Source organism: Telopea speciosissima, chromosome 1, assembly GCF_018873765.1.
Source record: "Telopea speciosissima isolate NSW1024214 ecotype Mountain lineage chromosome 1, Tspe_v1, whole genome shotgun sequence".
NCBI classification, from domain to species: Eukaryota; Viridiplantae; Streptophyta; class Magnoliopsida; order Proteales; family Proteaceae; genus Telopea; species Telopea speciosissima.
This window is the reverse complement of record NC_057916.1, coordinates 61,140,839-61,166,680: the sequence shown is the minus strand read 5'-3', so window position 1 is coordinate 61,166,680 and position 25,842 is coordinate 61,140,839. Positions and strand designations below refer to the sequence as shown.

The window sequence follows — 25,842 nt, the reverse complement described above, 5'->3', positions numbered from 1 at the left end:
ATTGGGGATTTTATTATTTGGTTGAGTGGAATCCTAGTCATCACTATCCTAGTCATCGCTCTCTCTCTCTCCTCCAACTTTTCAGGGGCATTCCTGGAATTTCACTTGGGATAGATTTATTTTGAAAGAAATTTTCTCATCTATGGAAGGTTGAAAAATCAAAGATGCTTTGATTTTATTTTTTGGAGAAGATATCTACAAAGAAAAGGAAGCACAAGTTAGAATTAGAAATTTACTTTTCTAGAAATAGAAGGTTTATGTAAACAATATTCTCTTCTTTTCTTCTTTCTATTTTTTTTCTTTTTCTTAGGAGCCAAGGCAATGTAAAGGAGGAAGGAGAAGAGAATATTCTCTTGGAATATTTCTCCTACACTTCCCTCTTCTCTCTTCTCCCCTTTCTCCTATAAATACCCCCTACCTCTCTTGTAAAGTTTGCTCATTCACTTAGTGAAATTTCTTCTCTTCTTCTCCTTCTAATTTGTGATTTTTGACTTTTCTAAGTTCTAGATTGTTTTTTTAATTTTCATTTAATGGTTATAATTGGTTTAGTTTATGCTTTAATTTCAATTTAAGTCTTCAATTGGGTTGTAATTTCTTAATTCTAGTTTAGGTTTTAAGCCTTCTAGTCTAAGTTCTTAAGTTGATGACAAGACTTGAAGATTTAGAAGAGGAGGCCATGGTAAGTTTATGCAAGTATTCAAGCTTTTCAATTACATTCATGCAAGCACATCCAGGTTTTACCATCTAAACTCTCAATCTCATTCTCCATCTCCTCTACCTCTCTCTATCTTCTTCTTCTTCTCCCTCTATTTCTTTTATTTTAATTTTATATGGTTGTGGTTTGTGGATGCATTTTTATTCCCTGATTTTTTTTTATGTGGTTAGTATGTGTGGCTGCATTTTTATTCCTTTCAATTCGCTTTGGTTTGATAGGTTAGATGCTCATGTGTTAGGACGCCGATTTAATCCCTTAATTTTGTTAGATGCTTATGAGTTAGGATGCATTGATTTTCGTTAGTTTAATTTAACACTTTAATTTGATTCACTTTGCATTACTTTAAAGTTAGTTAAATAGAGTAGCGTATATCTCCTAGTGTTCGACCCGTAGCTACGATTGACCCGTACGCTTGCGGTTTTATTTTAACTCAAACAAGTTTTTGGCGCCGTTGCCAGGGAGATTATTGTCCACTTTCTTTTTCTGATTTTTAAGTAATTTGAAGTGCTTTATTTTATTTTACCTTTTCTTCTAAAAAAAAAAATATTAGTTTTTGAAAACCTCTTCTTGTTTCTCTTCTGTTTCAAATAGTGTGCGCCCAATCTAAAGTCCTTCATATGCTCCAACCCTCCATCTTTTGGTGTCCCTCATAGGATTAAGTTACCTATGACGCTACATCTTGACTTGGTTGGGTGGTTTGACATGTGACTTATCTTTGGAGGTGACCACTCGAAAGCGACATAGCGAGAGATTTTGGAGATAAAAACGTATAGTAGTCCTCCACCCTACATTAGAATCCAATTAGAGTCGCCCGTAGGGGGCTCTTGAAGACTATATGGGTTCCCTTGCTGTCAACCTATATGGCAACCTTACAGATTTGGAACTATTGTTTCGACTTTTGAGGGCAATGCACCAACTGTCTATTTATTCCCTCATGTTTTTAGTGAATTTTTTTTAGTCTTTTATTTTTCTTTAATTTTTCTAAGGGAGATCTCAATTTGGGATAAGTGGTTAGTTTAGAATAATGGGAGATACACTTTCACATATGACTTTAGGGGAAAGATGGAACTATGCTAAGGCAACCATGACTTTGGAGAAAATGTTTAAACAGGCTAGGGAAGCCAAAAGTAGTGAGATAGAGAACAATTTTTCACCACCCCAGTACAATTTTGCTCCCCAACCCAACTATGGGCATTCGGGAAATTTTGATTGGTTGCATCCCCAGACAATCCATGTTATGGAAGGATGCCCTAATCTTTATGGGGGTAGCTATGGTGATGAGAATGTGAGTCCTCAATTTCAATACAATTCTTTTGGCACTTACTCAGGGGTGGAGTGATCATCCCGATTTCTCGTGGGATCAATGGAATAACCAAGCTGGACCACCCAATTTCTAATGTCATGGTCAATTTGATCTTCCAATGCCCAACCCTCCAATGAATTCAACAAGAATGAATGAGCTAGAAAGGACTATGGATAGAATGGAGAAGCAACTCTCTCAATCGATCACCATTTTACAGGAGGAGGAAATGGGTACATTACCTAGTCAGCTTGAACCTAGTCTATATTACCAAACTCCTATTCAGAATGAACCACCCCATCCCCAGTTTAATGATATTGAAAGTCCACCACCCCAGTTTGAGGTTAATGAGAGTCACTCCCAACAAGATGCTTTTCATGATGATTTATTTGTTGAGATTGAGACTCCTAAAGATATTAGTGAAGCGAAGTTTGATGAGCCACCTGGGGAAGTCCAACTTTTTCCTGAAATTTCTGATCTTAGTGAGCCTAGTGTTTCCACTGATTTAAAATCAGATTTTCATGATAGCATAGAAACCCAAGAAATTTGATCGCCCCCTCTCTCTTTGGAAAACCCAAATAATTGTCATTTTGAGGATTCCATTGTCTCACATGTTGATTTGTCCAAACCTCCTAGGTTTAATGATTTTATTGAGGAGGATAATGTTAGTCCTGATGCTTTTCAAGCAAATGATCGTGATCCTTATTTGGCAAACCAAGTTCTGCAAAGAACGAATAGTTTTATTGCTAGGATTGATTTGAGTAGACCTCCCATTTTTTATGATTATTTTGATGAGGTTATTCATAATCCTTTTTATGTTTATTGTGATCCATTTTTGGTTGGTTTTTCTAAACATGACATGTGTTCTACATTGCAAACGAGAGAGAAGGGAAGGATTTATGGCCTGAGTTTTAATGCCTTCATTTTCCATTGTCCCATGAGGATAGATTTTTCTATTAGATATTTCTCAGTTGTGCTTAACTTCTATATTATTTCTCGCTTTACTAAAATTTATGGTCGAGTGTTTTCTGGTTCTGAAGCCCTTTCTACATTTGCAGGCCATGGATTGAGATTTCTTTTGATGCCCCAAGTACTTGTTGTAGAGCTCATGACTCTTCATGATCCTCTTTTTGATTATATTTGGTAAGCCCCCTCATCTCCTCCCTTGTCCTTATTCTTTCTTTTATGCATGCATTGAGGACACTGCATGACTTAAGTGTGGGGGGGTGTGTGAGCTTGCTTATTTGGTAAATTTTGATTGTGGCGGTATTTTGGTGTTGTGCATACGTTTCTTTGATTGCGAAGCGAGAGAAAGAGGGAATTAGGTGCCCTAACATGCGAAATAATAAAAAAATCCCTTTTCAAGGACGGCAGTTGGTTTGTATCCGGTGATGGGAATTGAGTTTGAAAATATGAGCGTTATTTCATTTGATGGCTAGATTTGTCTATGTGTTTTATGGACCCCTTGATCTTTTGGCTAGTAGTTGAGACCAATTTGTTTGTGGCAAGGCAAGGCATGAAAGTGAAAGTGCAAGAAAAAAAAGAGAAACACGAAAGGAAAGTGGAATTCCTTGGGTCTAGATAGGGTACTGTGTCTCATGAAGCAGGGTGACTTGATCGAAATTCCTTGGAAGGAAACTCAAAAGAAAAAAAAAAAAAAAAACTCTTGCATCAATGTCTCAATGTCTTATGGATATATGCAAAAAGCGAAGCTACCAAGTATTTGGGTGTCTGGTGTATGCTCCACCATGTCATTCAGAGAACAGTAGTGGAGTAGAAATAGAGTTTGTGGTTGAGAAAGAAAAAAAGCTTTTGCCTTAATGCCTGAAAAAAGAAAGTATGGTCAACAATACTCAATGCCTAAGTCTTTGGTTCCATCGATGCTATGAGTGGTTTACTTGAAGGTGAGTAGTGTTCAGAAAATATGAGGAGATCCCTTGATCTTGATGCATGTTTGTTACTTGAATTGATGTGGGGTGATAAAATTCAAGTGTGGGGAAACTTTGGCTCCTTTATCTTTAGTTGAGCATTCTTAGAGCTTATGTGCACTATCCTACTTATGCCATGAGTAAAATTTGCAGCATTTATTTACAATTGAATTTTGGGTGTATATTCACTGCAAACACCCACGAGACACAACTCGTCCACTAGGGGTAACCTAGGGGTTTAAAGGCTTGTTGCACATTCTAAGTCCAACCGTGATTCCTACGAAAGTGAGTTAGGATTTTCTGCATTCTAGGTTAGTTTTTCTTTTGTTTACTTGAGGACAAGTAACGTTCAAGTGTGGGGGAATCGGATAAGCACATTTATGTGTGAAATCTTAGGGCATAAAACATATATTTTACCAAATTGGACAGAGGTACTTTGGTGCTTGCTTGTGTTTTTCAGGTTTTGGGCTATTCTGGACTATCGGGAGCTGCATGTCCCAAGTTTCACGTAAAGTTGCCATTTTTCCTTCAATGGCTGTAAAGAGGACTAAATTTGGAGCAAGTTGGACATGACGGAACGCAAATACGCATTCGTCTAGCCCACCATATAGTTGATTATTCTTTTCAGCCCAAGAAAGGATAATGGGTCAGAAAGGAGCTGTAGTGCAAGCCCATAGTTAGTCTACCACTGCCCAAGGACATTTGTGACATTATAGAACATATTTCTAAGCAATGGTGGAGATCTACTCCAAGTACAGGGCCGTTTTGATAATTTTGCATTCTTGAAGAGAGAGAAGGACTACTACCCACATGGAGGGACCCACACTGCTATTAGATTCCATTAATCTTGAAGGCCCACAAGGTGTCCACGATTTTTATGGGCTGCATTTAATGCCCCATGATTTTTAGAGGACACATTGGGGATTTTGTTATTTGGTTGAGTGGAATCCTAGTCATCACTATCCTAGTCATCTCTCTCTCTCTCTCTCCTCCAACTTTTCAAGGGCATTCCTGGAATTTCACTTAGGATAGATTTATTTTGAAAGATATTTTCTCGTCTATGGAAGGTTTGAAAAATCAAAGATGCTTTGATTTTATTGCTTGGAGAAGATATCTACAAAGAAAAGGAAGCACAAATTAGAATTAAAAATTTACTTTTCTAGCAATAGAAGGTTTATGTAAACAATATTCTCTTCTTTTCTTCTTTCTATTTTTTTTCTTTTTCTTAGGAGCCAAGGCAATGTAAAGGAGGAAGGAGAAGAGAATATTCTCTTTTCTTAGGGAATATTTCTCCTACACTTCCCTCTTCTCTTCTCCCCTTTCCCCTATAAATACCCCCTACCTCTCTTGTAAAGTTTGCTCATTCACTTAGTGAAATTTCTTCTCTTCTTCTCCTTCTAATTTGTGATTTTTGGCTTTTCTAAGTTCTAGTTTGCTTTTTTGATTTTCATTTAATGATTATAATAGGTTTAGTTTATGCTTTAATTTCAATTTAAGTCTTCAATTGGGTTGTAATTTCTTAATTCTAGTTAAGGTTTTTAGCCTTCTAGTCTAAGTTCTTAAGTTGATGACAAGACTTGAAGATTTAGAAGAGGAGGTCATGGTAAGTTTATGCAAGTATTCAAGCTTTTCAATTACATTCATGCAAGCACATCTAGGTTTTACTATCTAAACTCTCAATCTCATTCTCCATCTCCTCTATCTCTCTCTATCTTCTTCTTCTTCCTCTATTTCTTTTATTTTAATTTTATATGGTTGTGGTTTGTGGATGCATTTTTATTCCCTTATTTCTTTTTATGTGGTTAGTAGTATGTGTGGCTGCATTTTTATTCCTTTCAATTCGCTTTAGTTTGATAGGTTAGATGCTCATGTGTTAGGACGTCGATTTAATTCCTTAATTTTGTTAGATGCATTGATTTTTGTTAGTTTAATTAGTTTAATTTAACACTTTAATTTGATTCACTTTGCATTACTTTTAAGTTAGTTAAATAGAGTGGCGTATATCTCCTAGTGTTCGACCCGTAGCTACGATTGACCGGTACGCTTGCGGTTTTATTTTAACTCAAACATGGGACCTGGGGTCAGGGCACTGGAGTAAAACTAAACAAGACCGACCCAACTGTCAGGCCGCAAAACAGAAGGAAAGTTAAAGTACTACAACAACCGAAGAAATTGTTTAGACTAGGGGACATGTGCCCTAGATTTTGAGCAGGCGCGTAGGTCTAAGAGAAGTCTTCCTTGGGAAACATTCCCCACAAATCATCCCACTGGGCCTCCAGGTTGGCAACGTCCTGATTAGCGGTGGCTAGCTGGGCAGACCGTTTGGCTTTCAAGTTGGAGGTGTTTGTGGTGGTGGCTCTGATGGCTTTCACGGTCTTATATAGGACCTTGAAGTCAGCGAAGGAGGGTTTCGCCAGCTGTTCTTTCTCTTCCGCGATGGGCTGCAATCAGGGCGGCCTGCAGGCCAACGATCTCAGAGCTTAGGGAATTGATCTCATCTTTAAAGCACTTATTGGCAGCGCTGGACTCTTGAAGTTTCACTTTGGTTTGTTCCCACTTAGTGCACAGGTCATCCCCTTCGCTAATGGCTTTCTTCAGATCACGAATAGAGTTAAGAGCCAGAGGGACGTTGGTGGTTAGGTCCAGAATGACAGACGCGGATTTAGTAACCCATGATTTGACTGGATCTGGAAGGGTGGCGCAGGCCGACAAGACTTGGAGCCGCTCGATCAGGGCAAGAAAGTGGTCTGGATTGAACTCTTTGGCAGGGAGTTGCTTGTCGACGAACTCGATGAATGCACGCTTGGCTTCTTCAACGGCCGAGGGAGTTGGGCCTAGCGTGCCCACAACAGGGGCTTCCCGAAGAAGGGTGAGGCAGCTCGCCAGGATGAATTCAAAGTCGAATTCCTGTCAGGAGGATGGAAACTCGGTCAGAGGAAGATTAGCGGTGCGAAAGCACGAGAGGCTATTATCGGGACATACCATGAGATCAGGAGAAGGGCTTCGGTCTGGGGTAGGGGCCTTAGCTGCAATAGGACTGGAGGTGCCCACTTGTTCGCCTGAGCTGACAATCTTTGAGAAGGGCGATGAGATGGAAGGGGCTGGCGACTTTGAGGCTGCCTCGTCATGGGAGCCTGCAACAGGGACCTCTTCCTCTGAACCGGAGGCGATGTCGAGGAGAGTTGGGGAAGACGGTGAGTGAGCTTTCTCGAGGTGGCGCATGGAGCTCCTCAGGCCGGACAATGCCTCTGAGACCTTGCTAAGAGAGGCTTCTTTGAGGGACTGCTTGCGGTGAGGTTTCTTTGCTACATGCTTCTGTCTTTTTTGGGGCTGCCCCTTAGACAATGGACTAGTGGGGGCTGATGATGGAGATTTACGCTTCAGGGAAGCATCAGTGCCAGTTTGCTGAGAGGGTACAGACTGAGCTGGACGGGCCTCTGAAAAACATAAAAGAGCAGGCGGTCAGTTCGAAACAATAATGTACAAAGGGGTGCAAGGTTACAAGGGTACCATGCTTGGCAGGATTGACGTCCTGGACGGCACGCCTTGTACAAGTCATCTCGTAGTCATCAGCGTAAGAGCCAGCAAATTCAACTCCATCTGACCACATCCAGAGGTGGGGGTTGACAAGCTCGGCCACGCCTAGGTCGACGTCAGGAAGGGGTAGCTGCCGGTCCATAAAAGCTTTGAATGAGCGGTCAAAGCTGCTGGGCTAGGAATTCTTCGCGTTTCTCACAACGGATTTGGTCTACAGCCAGATCATGGCGTCTCTGTATAATATTTCGGTCTAGGTGGTATTTGATGCTAAAGGCTTCCTCGTACCGGAGGATTGAGTTCAAGAATGACTTACTTGGGGCTTACAAAACCGGGCCTTTGCCTTTGCCTGTAACGTCCTCCATCTGTAGGTTGGAGTTAGAGTCAGCATCGTCAGTAACTGGGGGTAGAGCCTCAGCAATCAGGGTGGCAAGGAAGATGGACCACCAGGCTATATTCCGACGAGGCAGAAGGCTCTGGGTCGAAAGGTTCAGAAGTGGGACATAACATAATCACTCATACTAGCGACAATCTCAATGTGGCCCATTTTCCTCAAGACAGGCCAGTCTGGCTCACCTTTGTTCTTAGAAAAGTAACATGGGAGAGGGACAGACTGCCATAGGCCGAATTGGCGAGCGCAACATTGGGGGTTGTATACTTCCAACCCGCACATGTTATTCCCAGAGGGCTCTAAAGTTACACTAAAATGCAGGTCCCTACAGACCAGAAATTTACACCACAACTCAGGAGCAGACCGAGGGTTGAGCAGGGCGCCTGACAGCCAGGAGGGAAGGTCCTGGTGTAGGTGGAATGGCATAAACAGTGCAGGGGAACGTGACTTTTCAAGCTTAAGGAAAAAGGAATGGTAGTCTTACAGGGAAGGCCGTTCTTCCTCTGCCAACTCTTGCATGAAGTAAAGGCCGACGGTACGGCACTCAAGGACGAGAGAAGGAGTGTAGAAGGAAGGAAAGTAGGCACATAGCCAAATCTGGAGCAGCCAAAAGGGGCCACCACCAGAATCAAAATTAGAATTGACTATGGCCCTGCAGCCACGGTAGAGCAATGACAGGACGAATGAGGCAAGGTCCACAGGACGGCCTTGGGACAAGGCATTGGCCAAACGCAGGTAAGTTTTGGCGATTTTGTTGGATTTAATGCAGGCCAAATAGCGACAAATCCAAAAAAGGAGGAAGGCCACAAATTCAGCCTCGGAGATAGGATCGCTAGCCCCGCGAACAGAAGACAGGTACATGCTGTAACTGGCTTTCTTGGTGAAGTCTAGGTTGTGCTGCTCCTCGAAACCCCTGGGGTCTAGGGTTCCAATGGATGCCCCATGGAATTCAGGGCCGATGGCCTTGAGGCCAGTCAGAGCCCCTATGTCCAGAAGGGTAGGGCTCATGGGGCCGCAAGGGAAGAGGAAGACATTGCTAGAACTAGACCAGAAGCGTAGGGCAGCTTGTAGAAGAGGAACATCATGGGGAATGGTGGAGCTAGACATTTCTAGGGCATCAAGGAATCCTAAGGCTAAAAGGTAATCCCGCTCTGCTTCTATGACTCGGTCTACCCACGCTTCCCTGTCAAGAAGGAAAGATGCCAAAGATGATTGAAGGGCTTTGGCTTAACACTGAAAGGGGTATAAGAACAAAGAAGAATGGCCTCCTCCTTATGTTGAGGGAAGTTAGGGATTGGAACCGACATATAGGGTTGAGCAGGACCTAACGCAAACAGGGGGGGCTCAGGGTTAAGAATGAATACCTCGAAGCGGGAGGAAGGTGGAAGTTGAGCCTGTTTCTCTTTCAAAGTCTTCTCCAGCTTTCGCTCCCTCTGAGAAACCGTAGGGTAAGGAGGGAGGTTTTCCATAGCACAGGCTGAAGCAGGGAAGGAGAGGTTGAAGAAGGGTGAGGAAGAACGAAAGAAAGCCCAAAGGGTTTAGCGCATTTAAAGGGTGAAAAACCGAGGGAACTTTATGGCACCAGCTTTGAAAATTCAAAATTCAAAGATGGTGTATTTACTTCAGACGCTGATAAAAAGGCCGACGAATGAAGTGGCAGCCAAAACGGCGTTGGAGTGCTGATTGAAGGAACACCACCTAGGACGTGGGAATTTGGCATCATAATTGGGGCATTGGGAACCCAGAGGGTTGGCATGAGAATCGCACAACCTCCTAAGGCTAGGTGGGCCACGTGGCACCGCCTTAGGAGGTTGTGAAGGGCAATTGTTGGAGTCTTTTTGTGGTGGGTGCCACGCCATTAGTGGGACCGTTGCGCGAGGAGGCCACATCAGCAGCCTTGAAGAGGATAAGGTTGACCCCGTCAAGGGTTGTTGAGAAAGTCACTTCCATAAGGTAGCGTCCTCTGCTTCCAAGGAGGAAGAAATGGAGGCCAACACCACCACGTCAGTGTGGGCCCAAGGAGGAATAACAGAGTTTACCACAGGAAGGGGCCACGTGGAAGATAGGGGAGTAGGTTTTGAAGGCTACTACAAAGGAGGTGCAGCCGCCACTACCCAAATAAAGACTACTATAAAAGGTTAGGAACTGTCGTAGGAAAGGACAACACACACAATCTCAACTCTTGGCATTTATCTTTAAAGCTTTTTCTTTTACTAGTTTCCCACTTTAGTTTATTTCTTAGTTTTCTTGAGAGAGTGCATTCGCCATATCGGTAGGCTAATCATTGGGAGAAAGGATCAAGAAGTTTGCTCGTCCCCAGAGGTTTGGTCTTACTTGTAATTGGTTGGTGTACTTTTTCATTATTAATTTAGCTATTCAATCTTGCATGTGAGTTAATTTCTTTCCTGATCAGTCTTACACGCTTTTGGTAGACCCCATTGAGACCGTTATCCATAAAGTCTAACCCAAAGGTCCTTAGAGGTAACTCAGGCATGAGGGAACCCTATATTCCTTGGTTGATAGTCAGATAGGCCGCAGCCTCAGTCCATTTAAACCTGCGTCAAACGTTCTAGAACGCCCCGCATCCATCTTAGCCCGCGCCATTTTGTGTGAGTCTTGGACATTTCTCCCACCAACAACCACCAAGAATCTTCGCTGCCTTATTCGGATCCTCTTTCACCTCTCGATAAGTAGATTGAACTCCATCGAGAGAAACCCAAGAGAACACCTCGGTCAAGCATTCCAACCCTCTATCTTTCTCCCTCTCTTCATTCCCTGAAACTTCTCTACCGTTCCACAGAGAAGCTCGCGACTTCCTTTTTTTCTTAGATGGTTTCATCTCTTCAATAAACTACGGAGATATTCACCAGAATCAGACAACCTGAATTTTTTTTCTACATCAAATTAAAAGGAAGAGACGGACAAGCATCGCCAATTCAATTCAACATAGAGCCGCAAAATGGATCTTCTGATTTGCAAGGTTTCCCCTCTAATTAACAAATCTAAGATGCAAATCTACAAATTGAAGAAGATTTCGAGTCGATGATGACATAAGTCAGCAACTCGTGCTCGTCAGAACCCTAATAATAGATTGAAGGGGATTATCGGGACGAAGATATAAAGCAAAATGAATAACGGAATAAACAAATCGTATCTATGATCGATACAACGGCTTTACTATTGGAAGACTTCTGAAAAATTTACTCATAATCTAGAGATGGAGAAACTCAGATATCGTTAACCCTAGGCCTGGGGTAGGTGGAGCCGTGGAGGTGGCCGGGAATCCAAATGCCTCAACCATTTATCTCATATCCATGCCATCTCCAATTTGCCCAAGTTTAGCATGTCTGTGACATTTTGCATACTTAGAGGGGGTGTCCGTCAAATTTACCCTTAAAAAATTCTCTATAAGATTTTCCTCTGTGCAACCAAATGTAGCTCAGTGACATTCACTTTCTTGCGGTACTAAATTTCCATATCTACTCTTACCAATGAAGAGGTGAAGTAATAATTAGGGGTCTCCACCAATCGGAGTCGATCGGGCCTAGCAAGGCTTCATGGTGCTTAAAGCCAGCACCATGATCGCCCGTTTAAGTCATCGGGCCGTGCCTGGTCGGGCTAGGTCAGGTTTCGGGCTACAATCGGGCTAGTGTAATCGGCCCTTAACCGGGTCTTAAACGGTGTAAAACCGGGCTATGGGCTTGTTTAAATCTGAACAGGCTTTAAACGGTGCAGCCATTTCTGAGTAGTGTGACACCCGATTTCGTTCCTTTCCAAATCTGGTTCCTCTCTCTCTCTCATATTCTTTCCATCAACATTCGATTCTTACTATTTATTTCCTCAGATCATCTACTTACTCAATTGTATATATGATGAGATTATTAATCTGTTCTTGTAGATTTAAAAGACCAAAGTTAACATGGATGGGTCACCTTCTAAGTATTTATTTGTGGGTTATTTGGATAAAGTCATTCTGGCCTATTCAAAATCTAGCTAAATGGGTCTTTCATGAATTAAGTTTGTAATCTTATGGATTCTGGTAAGTCCTCCATAACAAGAACCCACCCAATGGATTGAAAGTTTGTAAAAATTACAATCCATTAAACCCCGTGAAAAAAAATATCAAGGCACTTTCAAAACAAAGTTGATAAGGTACTCATTAGTGAGCTGCTCACTGTGATTCTTTCTTATTTGGTACATGTTTAGTCATAAAGAACTTAATTTTCATTTGCAGCACAAATCCCATAGGTAAATATTAACAGCCACCCATAAGAGATCGGGAGAGGGAAGGGGAGGGGAAGTTTACATGTTAAAGGGTCGGGCTGTGATCGAGAAGGCTAGGTCGAGCCTGTAATCGGTTTGTCCGATAGAGCCCCACACCGGGACCGCCCAATTACTAAATGTGTCGGGCTTAAGCCTGGCACATTTAGTAAACAGGCCAGGCAGGGCCGAGCTTTATCCGGGCGGGCTTGGTCGGGTCTGTCGGGCCGGGCCTGGAATTGACACCCCTAGTAATAATACTCAAGTTTCATTATTATTATTATTATTAGGGTCCTTCTATACGTCACGATAGAGGGTCATGCAATTTGCTTCACTATCTATTTATCTACCCTGTGGTTTGTCACCTTGTGAATCACTTTTGAGGTTAAAAGAGTCATTTGATATAACTTCTATATCCCCAACTGAGATAACAAACTATTAATAATGAAGGATATAATAGCAAAATAACATTGATTTCCTCATTCGAAGAAACCAGTAACTTCTGTGCATTGCACCATGCTATCACTGCAAGTCCGGTGCCTCTTTCAGGCCATCCTTTCTCTCACTCCTAGGGGGGCGACTAAACCAATACCTCAGCAAAGGGTGATGTAATTTCAAGCCCAAAGGTAAGGCATACTCTTTAAAGACAGGAATTTAATGATTTCCACTCTCTCTCCATAGTAGTCTGTCATGTTGTTTGCGGCCCAAACCCACTAGTTCTGGTCAAGCTGGGCCAGAGGGGCTAGGGTTGGACGGTCTTCGCTGCGGCCGAAAACATGGGGAGATGCTGGAACGTGGCTGCGCCCTGTCAGTTGTGGGCTGGCCCATGTGTCAGCTAGGCAGGAAGCGCCAGACGCAGAAATGCATCGGTCGAGAGACGTGGGTGAGTGCAGCAGGGGTGGACCCCACCACTGCCTTGGCAGTTGGAGGTAGAGCAGGGATGGTGACACAAGTGGCGGTGTCTGGTTGGATGCTGAGGAACATGGACCGAGAAGAGTGGCCCTGGTGGGAGTAACCATACGGATTGATAACTATTGGTGCTTGTCTTATAAAAGGGAGGCAACGGATCTGGGGGAGACATTATCTGGGGCTGAAGGAATGTACGATCACATGCTTGGAGTGACGAGGGTGTATGCACAAGGCTCACCTCCATATCTGGTATGATTGATTAGTATATTCATTGTTTCAGTTTCATTATTGTTTGTGTCTCGAATATCTCTTCTTTTTATAGACCGATAGTATTTCAGGCTGTGATCAACAGTTGTTGGCTTAACCCAAAAGACCTTAGAGCTTCTCAGGTAGGAGGGAAACCTATTTGCCTGGATAGGAGTCAGATTAGGCTATTTTCAGCCTCGTTTGAACCTATGCAAAGGTTCTGCGCTGTTTCGCACCATGTGCGTATCCCCGTGTGTGATTGGGATTTTGGTCACCAACACATTTTAGCACGCCCGGTGGGACCCTCATAAGCCAACGACTGCTATGGTCAAACAAAAGAAGGGGGGACGTCCTCGTATTCAAAAGGAAACCATGGTGGATGAAGAAATGGAAAATCCTACGACAGCCGAATTTGCGGACCAAGCTGAGGATGAACCATGCAGTTCACATGGCATCAATGCTAGTCATGGCTCAGCATACTAACTGGTAGTTATGTTGCATGATGTTGTAGACCCCCTCATGGACAGTATACAGCAGCTGGTAGACATCTTCAGACCCATTTCCGATGACCTATGACAGATGATGGCCGTGCTCGATAAGTCCATGGCCACCCAGCAGAATCAATTTGAGGAGTTCCGTGAAACCCTCATTGCCTTAAGGCAGCTCACCACATCAGGGGTAAGACCGATCACAACGGTTATACCGCCTGATGGGGGTGCTGCAATGGTCGAAGGTAGAGGACCCAAGTTAGGCCGAAAGAGCTTGCCTGCATAGGCTGCATATAGCGGTAACTTAAGCCAGAACCCTGTTGTTGGGGACCGGCCTAGGATTAGTTTGCCATCGATGACTTTTGTCAACTCCCTATATCAGGCTGCCTCACCCGGCGCCGTTAACCCCATAGGGAGTTACGGGGACAATGGCCCTCCCACAAGCGCCCCCAGAGGTATCAGTCATACGACCACCTTTGGGGCAGGTAACGCGCCCGTAATGGTTGTCGCTTTAGGGATTCAGTGGCCGACTGCTGCAAGCACTCCCAAGCCAGGGGCACCAGGTCAGGCCCAGGTTCGACAGCCACAGGGGCAAACGCTATCTCCTTAGGGGGATACCCACCTCTGGGGTGAAGTAATACGGGCACTGGCTTCCCAGGGTGTAGAACCCCAGGGGTTAGCATCAGGGAAAATATCCCCAGATTCGACAGAGACCGGAGGCATTCCCAAACGTTCAGCCAGGCCCGGCTTATCACGGCAGCCCATGGCCGCCCGACAAGGCAGGGAACCCTGCTGCGCCAGGGGCACCAGTGGTCATCGACCGGGGAGAACTAACTAGGATCATCCAGGATATCATTAATCCCTTTTATAGGACAACCCCACGTCCTGCGTATAGAAAGCCCTACCCCAAATACTTTGACGTGGTGGACCTAGGCAGAAACCCCAAAATCCCATAATTCACTAAGTTCTCGGGTGAGGACAAGGTGTCCACCATTGAGCACATAGCACGCTTCACAGTACAGTGAAGCAACCTGGGCGGGGTGGAAGCGGCCAAACTCAGGTTGTTACCTAACTCCCTAATGGGGTCGGCCTTCACCTGGTACTTCAACCTGCCCGCCAATTCGGTCCAGAGTTGGCAAGAAATGGAGGAACTCTTTCACACTCAATTCTATCGCACTGAGCCGGAGGTTACCATAGGAGACTTGGCCAAAATGTTCCCATGAACTAGGTGAAGCCGATGAGGGGTTCATCACCCGGTTCAAGATGGCCAAGTATAAATGCCCAACTGCTTTGCCCGAGGTCGAGTACGCAAGGATGGCCTTGAGGGGACTTAGTTTTGACCCACGAAAGAGGTTTGTTGGCCAATACTTTGCTGACCTTGGGCAACTGGTGCTGCAGGCCGCGCCCTATGAGAAACTCCTAAAGGAGGAGGGCCAGCGAAAAGCGACCTCCATCAGGATGTATTACAAGGACACAGCTGGTCACGCTTTCCCACTACTAGGGAATAGCGATCAGAAGCAAGTTGATTACGTAGAATTTGAGGTGGATGCAGCAGAAATAGCAGAGGGAAAGCCCTATGTATGTAAGGCCTTAGCTAGGCCGAGCAGTCTAAGACAGCACCCTAGAGGACCTTCGACTCAAAGGTCACGTACTCCTTTGACATTTTGAAGGCCGAGTTGATTTTTGACCAGTTGCTCAAGGACAAGCAGATTAAGCTGTCACCGGGGCACCAGATACCCCCAGTCACGAGTTAAAGGACCAAAAGTACTATAACTGGCACAATACCCGTACCCATTCTATTACTAACTGTGTGGTTTTACGGAATGCCTTGCAGAAAGCAATTATCGCTGGCGCCTTCAGTTTCCAGGAAAGGAAAAAGGGGTCATGATGGTCGATGAAGACCCTTTCCCAATTAACATGGTCAGTGCTGACTTTTCAAAGCTGGCAAGGCCACGGGGGAACTCGACGCCAGTATGGAACTTTGGGCAGACAAGTGCCTCACCTAGGCCAAATCTGCCAGTGCGGCCGCAGGGCTCTTGGCTGAACCCATGGGCGGCTCCTTTCCAGAGTCAGGCCAGTGGTGGCTGTACAACGAATGATCTGGAAGCTACGATAGGCCGGACGACGCAGGGATTCTTGACCCCACCTAAGCGGCCTAATGCACTTGTCATGGGCTAGTCTAGTAACACGACGATTCAGGCTGAAAAGCAGACAGTGGCCCCAAAGCAGCGGAGGCATAGCAAGTGACCCGTCGTAGTGACCCGTCGTGAATACCCGTTATGTGTTCAATCCCCCAGAAGACTTGGGGAGAGGAGAAGAATATGATACTGGCACACCCAGGCTGAGTGAAGCGCCAAGGCTGCATCAGAAAGTTTGTCCCAGTTGGAGTCAGCCAATTGGGGGAAAACAAAATGGAACCGCAACCCGGTTAGGCCAGACGTCGTCCGATCAAGGCAAGAGGCCTACCCCGAGAGGCAAGTAGGAGGTTAGTCTAGCGCCCGCACAAGGCAGGAGGCCGGTTTCTCATCAGGCGACCCACACTTCTAGGCCGTCGGCCAAAGACCGACTTGGAAGGGTCTCAGTAAGAAGGCGCCTGACATATGAACAGTACGGGCTGGATTACTCTCATACAGAGCACCCCGGATGGGAGGCCCCTCAACACCAGGGAGGCCACAGGCCGAGGATTGTTGTTCCTAAGACAGATGGAGAAGAGTGGAAGGTTGCAAGGCACCCGAAGTTCCCAGCCAGCCTTGACCCAGTTCACATGACCAGAATTCAGAAAAGAAGGCGGCAGATAAAGAGGGGGGGCCCAGAGACTGAACCAGCAGGCCCAGGCCAACGAGGGCTGCGGGAATGCGCTCCCCCAAGATCAAGTTGAGGGAGGCGTGAGCTCTGGAGAACAGAGCAAGGCGATTAATGAGCCATCAGGGGCAGAAGACCCAAGCACTACTATTGGGGGAGAAGAAGCTTTAGAGCCAGATGTCTCAAACTAGAAGACCGAAGAAAGTGACCCAGATGTTTTCGGGGACATAGTGACAAGCGCCAACCCAAGAATTGACAGTGTAGACATCAGTGGCCCCATCCATTCACCGAATATTGACTTCGGCGGTTTGGTTGAAATGATGTTCGGTACGATACCAACCCAGGTGCAGATCTCGATGGTGTATCTCTTGCCAAAGACGTTCCAGTACTAGCCCGGCCAAGCGACAGAGTTAGAAGGAGATGTGGATGAAGAGGATTCGCCTCCTGGGGTCCTCGGGATAGAATTGGTACCTGCTAAAGAACAAGCCGAAAAGGGGGTAGACTGTGATGAGCCGGATCAGCAAGGCCCAAAGGACAACGTTAGGACGGTCATCACCAGGGAAATAGAGTACACTTTTGACACCCCAGTACCACGAGGAAAGGTGGCCGACATATTTGAAGAACCAACCCAGGAGATGACGCGGCATTTGAAGCCATTATATATTCAGTCTCACATGGATGGCAAACCGATGGCCAGGGTTTTAGTCGATAATGGAGCAGCAGTGAATATCTTACCCTCAAGATTGATGGAACGTCTCGACAGAGACGAGACCGATCTGCTACCCACTGATGTCTCAGTCACAAACTTCCTAGGTGGTTCCACCAGACCAAGAGGAGTGCTCCTGATCGATCTAAAAGTCAAAAATCATACGTCCTTGACGGCCTTCTTCATCATGGACGCTATGGCCAATTACAACGCCCTTTTAGGGCAAGATTGGATCCATGTGAATTCCTGTGTCCCTTTATCTCTACACCAGCTACTGGTGCTCTGGCGCAAGGGAGGAAAGATCGAGTTGGTGATGGCCGATAACCGATCGTTAATGGTCGACACCAGCCATGCAGAGGCCGATTTGTATGATGGATGCATAGGCCCTATCCAGTTCATCGGCGCAGATGAACATGGGAAGCCTACATCCCTGGTTACCTCATCCACGGTCTTGGAAGAAGTGTTCTAGCTGAAGGGACTGTAGACAGAAGCCCTGCCGAATCTTGGAGAACGGCGGAGGAAGACTAACCAAGATGATTTATGAAGACAAGCCAGGGACTGTGGCAGACATAATGCGCCGGCTGATAGTTGGGAGCCTGGAGAAATGGATGTCTCATGAAGAGGGTGTGATCACCGAGATCTCAGCCAAGGAGCTGATGGTGGCTGGTCCTAAAGTTAGGCTGCAGGACCTGCCACCTGCACCGCCAAGGTAAATAGGACACGACGTGACGCTTACCAGTGGCTTGCTTGGAAACTAATGCTTTCTTTCACTTTGGGACAGTAGTCTGGTGGCTGGTAGTGCCTGAAGAAGAAGGGAGACACTTACTGCTTTTGTGGTAAGGCCAAAGTGGGAGGAGAGCGGAAAAGTATGCGCCCCACCAGGTCGTAAAATCTACAGTTGCTGGGGCTCTCTGACGAAGAACTGGAGCTCAAACTTTGAAAGGACTAGGGCATTCATGGCCGAAGCATGGAGTATATCGGCCACATCCGAATAAACCATTTGGTCCAGCTCACAATCTGTGATGGAATAATAGTTGGGGTAGGGGAACGCTTGGCGGAGGCCGAATTGACACGCACAGAAGTGAGGGTTGTACATCTCAAAGCTGCAGGTGTTGTTCCCCTATGGCTCTATGGTGACTCCTATGTGAAGGTCTCTGCAGACCAAGAACTTGGCCTATACGGCCTGGGCGGACGTAGGACAATCGATGGCTAGTGAGAGCCACTCTAGGACGGCCTCTTGCTTTTGAAAGGGGAGGAAGAAATCACCACTTGGGTCGGGCTTAAAGGTGGAAAAGAAGTGGTAGTACTCTTGCAAGGTCTTCAAATCATGGTGGGGAGAAGAAGTAAACAAATAGCCAGTCACAGTTTGGACTGGAAGCGACGAAGGCATGGCATACAAATCAGTGAAATAAGCGCGAAGCCACATCTGGAGGAGCCAGAACGGGCCACCACCATAGGTAAAATTAGACTCAGTAATGTCGTTGCAGCCCCGAAAGAGGGCGGCTAGAGTAAAAGAAGCGAGATCGACCACACGGCCTTGCCCCAGGGCGTTGGCCAGACGGAGGTAGGTCTTTGAGATTTTGTTTGACCGAACACATGCCATATAGCGACAGATCCAAAATAGGAAGAAGGCCGTAAGCTCCCGAGTTGAGACAGAACCACGGGTCTAACGATAGGCTCGCAAATAGAAGCTATAGCTTGCAGACTTGAAGTATTTGAGGTCGTGATCCAGCTCAACCTCGCGGTTGTCGGTCAGGCCAGGGGATGAGCTATTAAACTCTTCCCCCTCGGCCTTCACGCCGGTTAGGGCTCCAATATCCAAGAGGGTTGGGGCTGCCATCCTGAAGCAGAAGTGAAAGGTGTTGGACGACCGTGACCAGAACTGGAGAGCAGCCTGGAGCAGAGGACGGTCAAGAGGAATGGAGGTGGTTGAGAGTTGGACAGTGTGCAGGACACCGAGGTTGATTAACAGGTCAGAGCGGTCGTAGACCACCCGATCGACCCAGGTTTTCCAATCTGGGAGGTAATGGGGCCACAATCGCCCAAAGGCCCTATCCTGGAGTTGCAGGGGGATAGGGGATTGGAAGAGCAGCTGTTCTTGGTCATACTTGGGAAAGTTGGACAGGCCAGCAGGGCGAGAGACAAAGGTGGTGCCTAGTTTAAAGATAGAGGGCTCAGAGCAGGGGATCTGTACCTCGGTTTGGATTGTGGAGGGCAGGAGCGAGCGTTTCTGCGCCAACAGATCTTCCATCTCTTGCGCCACTGCAGGTTCTGCAGGCTTCCTGGCCATGGCGACGGGGAGGAGGGGTTTTTGCGAAGGTGAGAAGAAAAGAGAGAGGGCGAAGGGTTTTGTTGAAAAACCCTCGGTAATCAGCAGGGGCTTTTAATGGAGGCTGGAACTTTCGCCATCATTATGGCAGTAGGGTTTGAAATTTAAAACCCCTAACTGCCCGAGAAGATGAAGCGGCATGGAGGTTTGGCGCGAGGGATCAGCCGAAGGCAGCTGCCGTTTCGACCTTTCCAACACAACCTCCTTTGAGCTTGGACCACGTGGCACCGCTCAGGGAGGTTGTGAGGGGCATTGTTTGCGGCCCAAACCCACTGGTTCTGGTCAAGCTGGGGCAAGGTTTGACGGTCTTCGCTGGGGCTAAAAACATGGGGAGACGCTGGAACGTGGCTGTGCCATGTCAGTTGTGGGCTGGCCCACGTGTCAGCTAGGCAAGAGGCGCCAGACACAGAAATGCGTCGCTCAAGAGACGTGGATGAATGCAGCAGGGGTAGACCCCGCCACTGCCTTGGCAGTTGGAGGTAGAGCAGGGATGGTGACACACGTGGCGGTGTCTGGTTGGATGCTGAGGAACATGGATCGAGAAGAGTGGCCCTGGTGGGAGAAACCGTACAGACTGATAACTGTTGGTGCTTATCTTATAAAAGGGAGGCAACGGATCTGGGGGAGACACACAAACATATCTGACAAGACCAGCACTCATTTTATCTTCTCTGCGTTATTACTTTTGTCTTTCATTTCGGGTTTTTGCTGTTTTTGTCATTATCTGGGGTTGAAGGAATGTATGATCACATGCTTGGAGTGACGAGGGTGTATGCACAAGGCTCACGTCCATATCTGGTATGATTGATTAGTATATTCATTGTTTCAGTTTCATTATTGTTTGTGTCTCAAATATCTCTTCTTTTCATAGATCGATAGCATTTCAGGCTATGATCAATAGTTGTTGGCTTAACCCAAAAGACCTTAGAGCTTCTCAGGTAGGAGGGAAACCTATTTGCCTGGCTAGGAGTCAGATTAGGCTGTTTTCGGCCTCGTTTGAACCAGCGCAAAGGTTCTGGCACGCCCGCGCTGTTTCGCATCACGTGTGTATCCCCGTGTGTGAGTGTCTGGGATTTTGGTCACCAACACATGTAAATCTGCTCCTTTCCCCTCCAATGAAATTGCTTCAATCTTCGATGATAGCATTCACGTTTCAAGGAATAAAAAAAAACAGAAATTTAGGCATGAACTGAAGCGAAATTCTCTACAAGCCGTAATGAGCGATGAACAATTTCCTCAGAGCTGGTTGAATAGATAGGGCGTAACTGATTGGAAATTAATAGCTTCTGCAACTTGACCATAGATGGTGGATGACCAATTCCTAATCTAACAATGGATGACGATGGATAATATCCTTGTTATGATTATTTCTTTTAATCAATGGAAATAGGATTGTTCTCATAGAGATACAGATTTACAGGCTGGAAGCAGTTGCCAATCTCCTCCGGAATTTTACCGGTCGGAAGGAGTATAATTTTTTTTTTTTTTTTTTAAAAACAATTACTAGCAGAGCTCTCCATATTGACCTCAGCTTAGACGACCCTGGCAAGGATCTCTCTTTTCACCATATGGGTTTGGGATGAATGGTTTCGAGAGGAAGAAGACGAATAGTCCAAACTCCGAACACACCAAAGCTTTCCCCATAGGCTTAGAATGAAAACTAGTAACATTGTCGCTAGAAGGAATAACAGACACCATTTGTGGTCTTAGAGAGGGAGGGGAGGCCCATGCAGATGGTGGGGAGCGGGAGGAGATGGGGAGCCGGACAGGAGAGAGAGGTGGATGGGGAAGATTATCCCAATTTTACCCCTCTGATACTGTTTCTCGATAGGATTCTCCAAGAAATGAATTTACAAATTGTGTCCTCCACTCAAACTCAGACAATATATAAGACTTGTGAGGGTAAATAAAAGAATAGTAAACTGATCTAATTCATTGTACATCGTGTTGTGTAAGAAAACCATTTTATGAAAAGTTGGTCAAATTTGCTGTATAATTGACCCCGGTAGAAGGCAACCACGAACTGCCGTTGTTAAACTTAGCGACGGTAAACTTATAAGCCTCGGTGGAGTCAATGATGGCATGGAATCCACGCCATTTGACCCGGAGATGCAGGTCAGCCCCTGGCCCATTATTTTTGTATTCCCCGTAGTAGAGTGTGTCCAAGCCGATAGACCCCGGCCACTCCAGCCAACCTTTAGGACTGATGACGTCGCTCATGTCGGATTGCATAAAGACTGTCCGTGAGTAGGGCTTCCAGGGTCGGCCGAAGTAGGTTGGATTAGAATAGTTGGGTTTGGAAGCGAGCAGATCCGAGTCGGCCGAGATTTGGCAGAACTGGAAGGAGAAGCCATCGGGATCGTTGGGTTTGATGCGGCCCTGGGCAGTAATGGTGTTATGCTGTCCTGGGAGGGCCTTCCTGGCAAGGATTTGGCATTTCTGAAAGACAACAATCCCCTTGCCGAAGATGAAGTCAACAGTGCCAGTTATGCGGCACTCTCTGTAGAACTGGACTCCGGAGTAAGCGTAAAGGGTGTCCTGAAATCCCCTGATGCCGCATCTGAAGAACACCGACTTCTCCGACTTCGATCGGAGTGCCTCTGCTTGGAATCCCTGGGGTCCCGCTGTGTTTTCAAAAGTCAGATCTCTGGCAATGAAATGAATTGTTTACCAGAGACACCTGCAAACACCCACGAACCAAGACGAAGTATCATTTATTTGTGGGAAGAACATGTAACAACGTCACAATCACACATATATACACAAACAAACAAACAAACAAATAGAAAACAAAGCATTAGTTTCGTTTGACTTTGACTGTTTAAATTAAATCTAAATTTTAATTTACGTTATGTTTGGAAGCCGAGGAAAAATCGAGAAAAGAACAAAAAAATTAAAATTGACAAAAATCATGATACAGTGATTGATTTATGCGTTTTTCTTTCTCTTTAAATTCAAAATATTTTGAATATTTTATTTTATTTTTGCCTTCTAAATATAACGTTACAGACAATGCTATGGGCAAAATGTCAGTCTTTGCCCTGATGACATAGATTAAGCTAGCACACTCTTTCCTCCTTGTCCCATTCCAACCTTCTAGTCACCACTAAAAAATTCAAAAAACCAAGAACTTGAGGAATTTAGCGGGCTTACCGAAGGTGGCAGATTCGAAGGTGTGCCAGCCGGTAGTATTGCTTCGGTTACCCGATATAACTGTGAGGCCCATTCCAACGCCTATGAGCATGATGTTCCATTAATTTGTTTTTGTCAATGTCAACGTTCTCATAGTATGTGCCCTTATTTATGTAAATAGTGTATCTTTGTAGGCTGTTGTTGGGGGCAGCTTTTACTTTTACTGTAGCTGTCACAGTCCGGTAGTTTCCGGTTCCATCCTGTGATACTGTGACATTGGCTTGTGGCGGCCGCTGTAGTAGAAGCCGATCTCCGGCCTTAACCCAGGCCGGGAAGTCACTATAGCTACTCCCAACCTCCCTAGTGGGAGCAGCCAATGGAACAAAGGATATTATTGCAACAGAGAACACCACCATCAAAGCCACTTGTAGAGCCATCTCAATCCGATCCCAAGTATAGTCTTGACGGATAATTTACATGACATGAACCTTATTATTTGCAAACAATAAAATCAATAACCAGCTTTATCATCAACGAAGCATAAGGAAAAAAAGACAAAAAAAAAACTAGGTACAGATTCATATTAGCCAAGTCCAATCTCAGGAGTTAGAACAAAGTTACTAATAAGAGCAAGCACATATCCATAACCTAAGAAGAGTCTGCATCATATGTATTCAACTATACAACCTCCCTCAAGAGGAATAAATGAGAACTAGCTAGATATTCCTCCAAGGATAAATTGTACTCCAAAAACATTTTGCAAAAGAATATATGGGTTAATGTTACCAACTAACATATGCATCAATACGTTACTTGACAAATTCTAGCACCTATTTCCTAGAGAAACAAAATAGGAGATTTCCTTCAATAATAACAACAAATTTGTTCACATAGTTGACATAAGCCATTAAGGAGTCATGTTTGTTATTCTAAATTGTTTTTTTTTTTTTTTTAAATGAATATTAAATTGAATGACCATGTGCTTATATGACCCAAATATGAGGGGTAGAATAGACATTTGATTGTTACAATAGAAAGGCAAGTCTCTTCTTGTTCTTCCTCCTGCAACACTAACCGATTTCGTCTCTTGCTTCGATACCCGAGACGCAATCGCCATGGACCTGATCTTCCAGGCTAAATCGAGCTGGTCCATTAGGAAACGGCAAAAACAACGACTGCCCATCATACAATTCGAACCTTAACTTCAGTCTTCACTGCTCTTAATTTTATTTAATGGAGAGATCCGATGGCTAACTTCCTTATCAAATACGGATGTCAAATAGTGATCCCACTGTAGGTTTGAAAATTTGGAATTGGAATCGGTTATGACCGATTATGATTCCAACTGTTTTGGTTTTGATTTTGGAATTGGAGTGATTGATTCTAGTTTTTTTTGGGATAGAATCACTGGCTTTTCAGATTTAGGATTTTCGACAGCGATTCCAATTCGATTCAAATCCAAATCCAAATCCAAATCGACAAGGACCTATTCAAGTCCGAGTTTAAACTTTATCTTAGTCCTTGGGTCATACTCTCTACTTCTAGTCCATTGATGATTTTTCAAAACCTATTACAATTTGGGTTGACTAGTTTTGCAAAACCAGAAAAACCAGGAAAATGTTAGAGCCACCCTTTTTCTTCTTCCGCAGTACTTTTTTGCTTTTGACCCTCAAAAATCATTGAAAAACTGAAAGGGGAAAATTAAATCCTGAGAACTAAGGCCTAATTTGGTATGATTTCTATTTCAAATTTGGATTGATTTTTTGAAATAGTCAACAAATAGATTTTTGGTCAAAAAATTGAAATTGTTTTGGTTGTATCAATATGAAATATTTCAAGAATAAAAAAAATCCATTAATTCTGAGAATAGATTCTCTATATTTCTTTGGGAAGGATGGTGGTGGTGGCGGTGGGGTAGTAGCGGTGGTTGTGGTGGTGACGATGGTGACAGGGTAGTGGTGACGTGGAAGTAGTGGTGGTGGTTGTGGTGGTGGTGGTAGTAGCGGAGTAGTAGCAGTGGTGGTAGTGGTAGCGGGGTAGTAGCGGTGATAGTGGTGGTGGTAACAGGGTAGTAGTGGTGGTGGTGCGACCATTAGGAGAAGAAGGATGGTGTTTTATTTTTAACATGAAATTAACCATGTGCTCATTCAAGAGCTAGAGTGCTAAATCAAATGAAATAGAAATTTTGAAACAGCTCCTCAGCTATTTTAGAAAGGGAAGAAGGAGAGTTTTATGGAACACCTCGGTCTCAAGAAAGGGAAGGAGGAGAGTTTGACGGAACACCTCGGTCTCGATTCTTAAACCTCCACGGTAGCAGTTGAAGAACAGCATGTGATATTGATTTGGGAACTCCGGTTCTCTTCATTTTTACTGTTTAGAGTTGATTTGGGAAAGAAGATAGGTGATGAGAGAATTTCTTCACCCATTTGTTCAAAAATATAATAAAAATTATTCACACATAGATAGTTACCAAACTTATTTTTTATTTTACAATCTATTATGTTTAGTAGTTACCAAACAGTTTTTCATTTTTTATCAAAATGGATTTTAGTAATGATTTTTTGTAAATAGACCAAAATGAAAATGAAAAGTGATACCAAAGAGGCCCTACATTATAAGAAAAAAATCCTCCTATTTTAGTTGGGGTAAGAATAGTATATGGTCTAGCGATATGCATCGAAGGAAGGTAATTAATGTGGCCATTCTTCTACCGGAAAAAAAAAAAATGTGGCCATTCTAGTCATTGGATATATGGGAAATGGTCTAGATAAGTTAGATGTCAAATTTTAGATTTAAATTTAATTATATGCCCACTCCATATATGTCCATGCACTTTGGCCGGTTAATAAAATTATCTTTGACCTGCTGCTAGATCAAAAATCTCATGCCCTATATTTAATAATAGACCATAAAATATGCAAAGTTCCAATTTCCACTATTAATTCATTACCATTTTAACTATATCATCCATTTAGCTTTTACATATTTCCGTCGTATTAATGGCAATGATACTATATTTATATTTAGTTAAATTAATTATTTTCTTAATTTAAAAAGAGTAAAAAAAATTTCTATGTATTTTTCAATCCACAGAAAATAGAA

General features: G+C 44.5%; 1 pseudogene; it reads right to left on the bottom strand.

Annotated features, from left to right (window-relative positions):
- Nucleotides 1–21,573: 21,573 nt before the first annotated feature.
- LOC122652290 lies at nucleotides 21,574–23,177 on the bottom strand (annotated as a pseudogene).
- Between the last annotated feature and the right edge of the window lie 2,665 nt (nucleotides 23,178–25,842).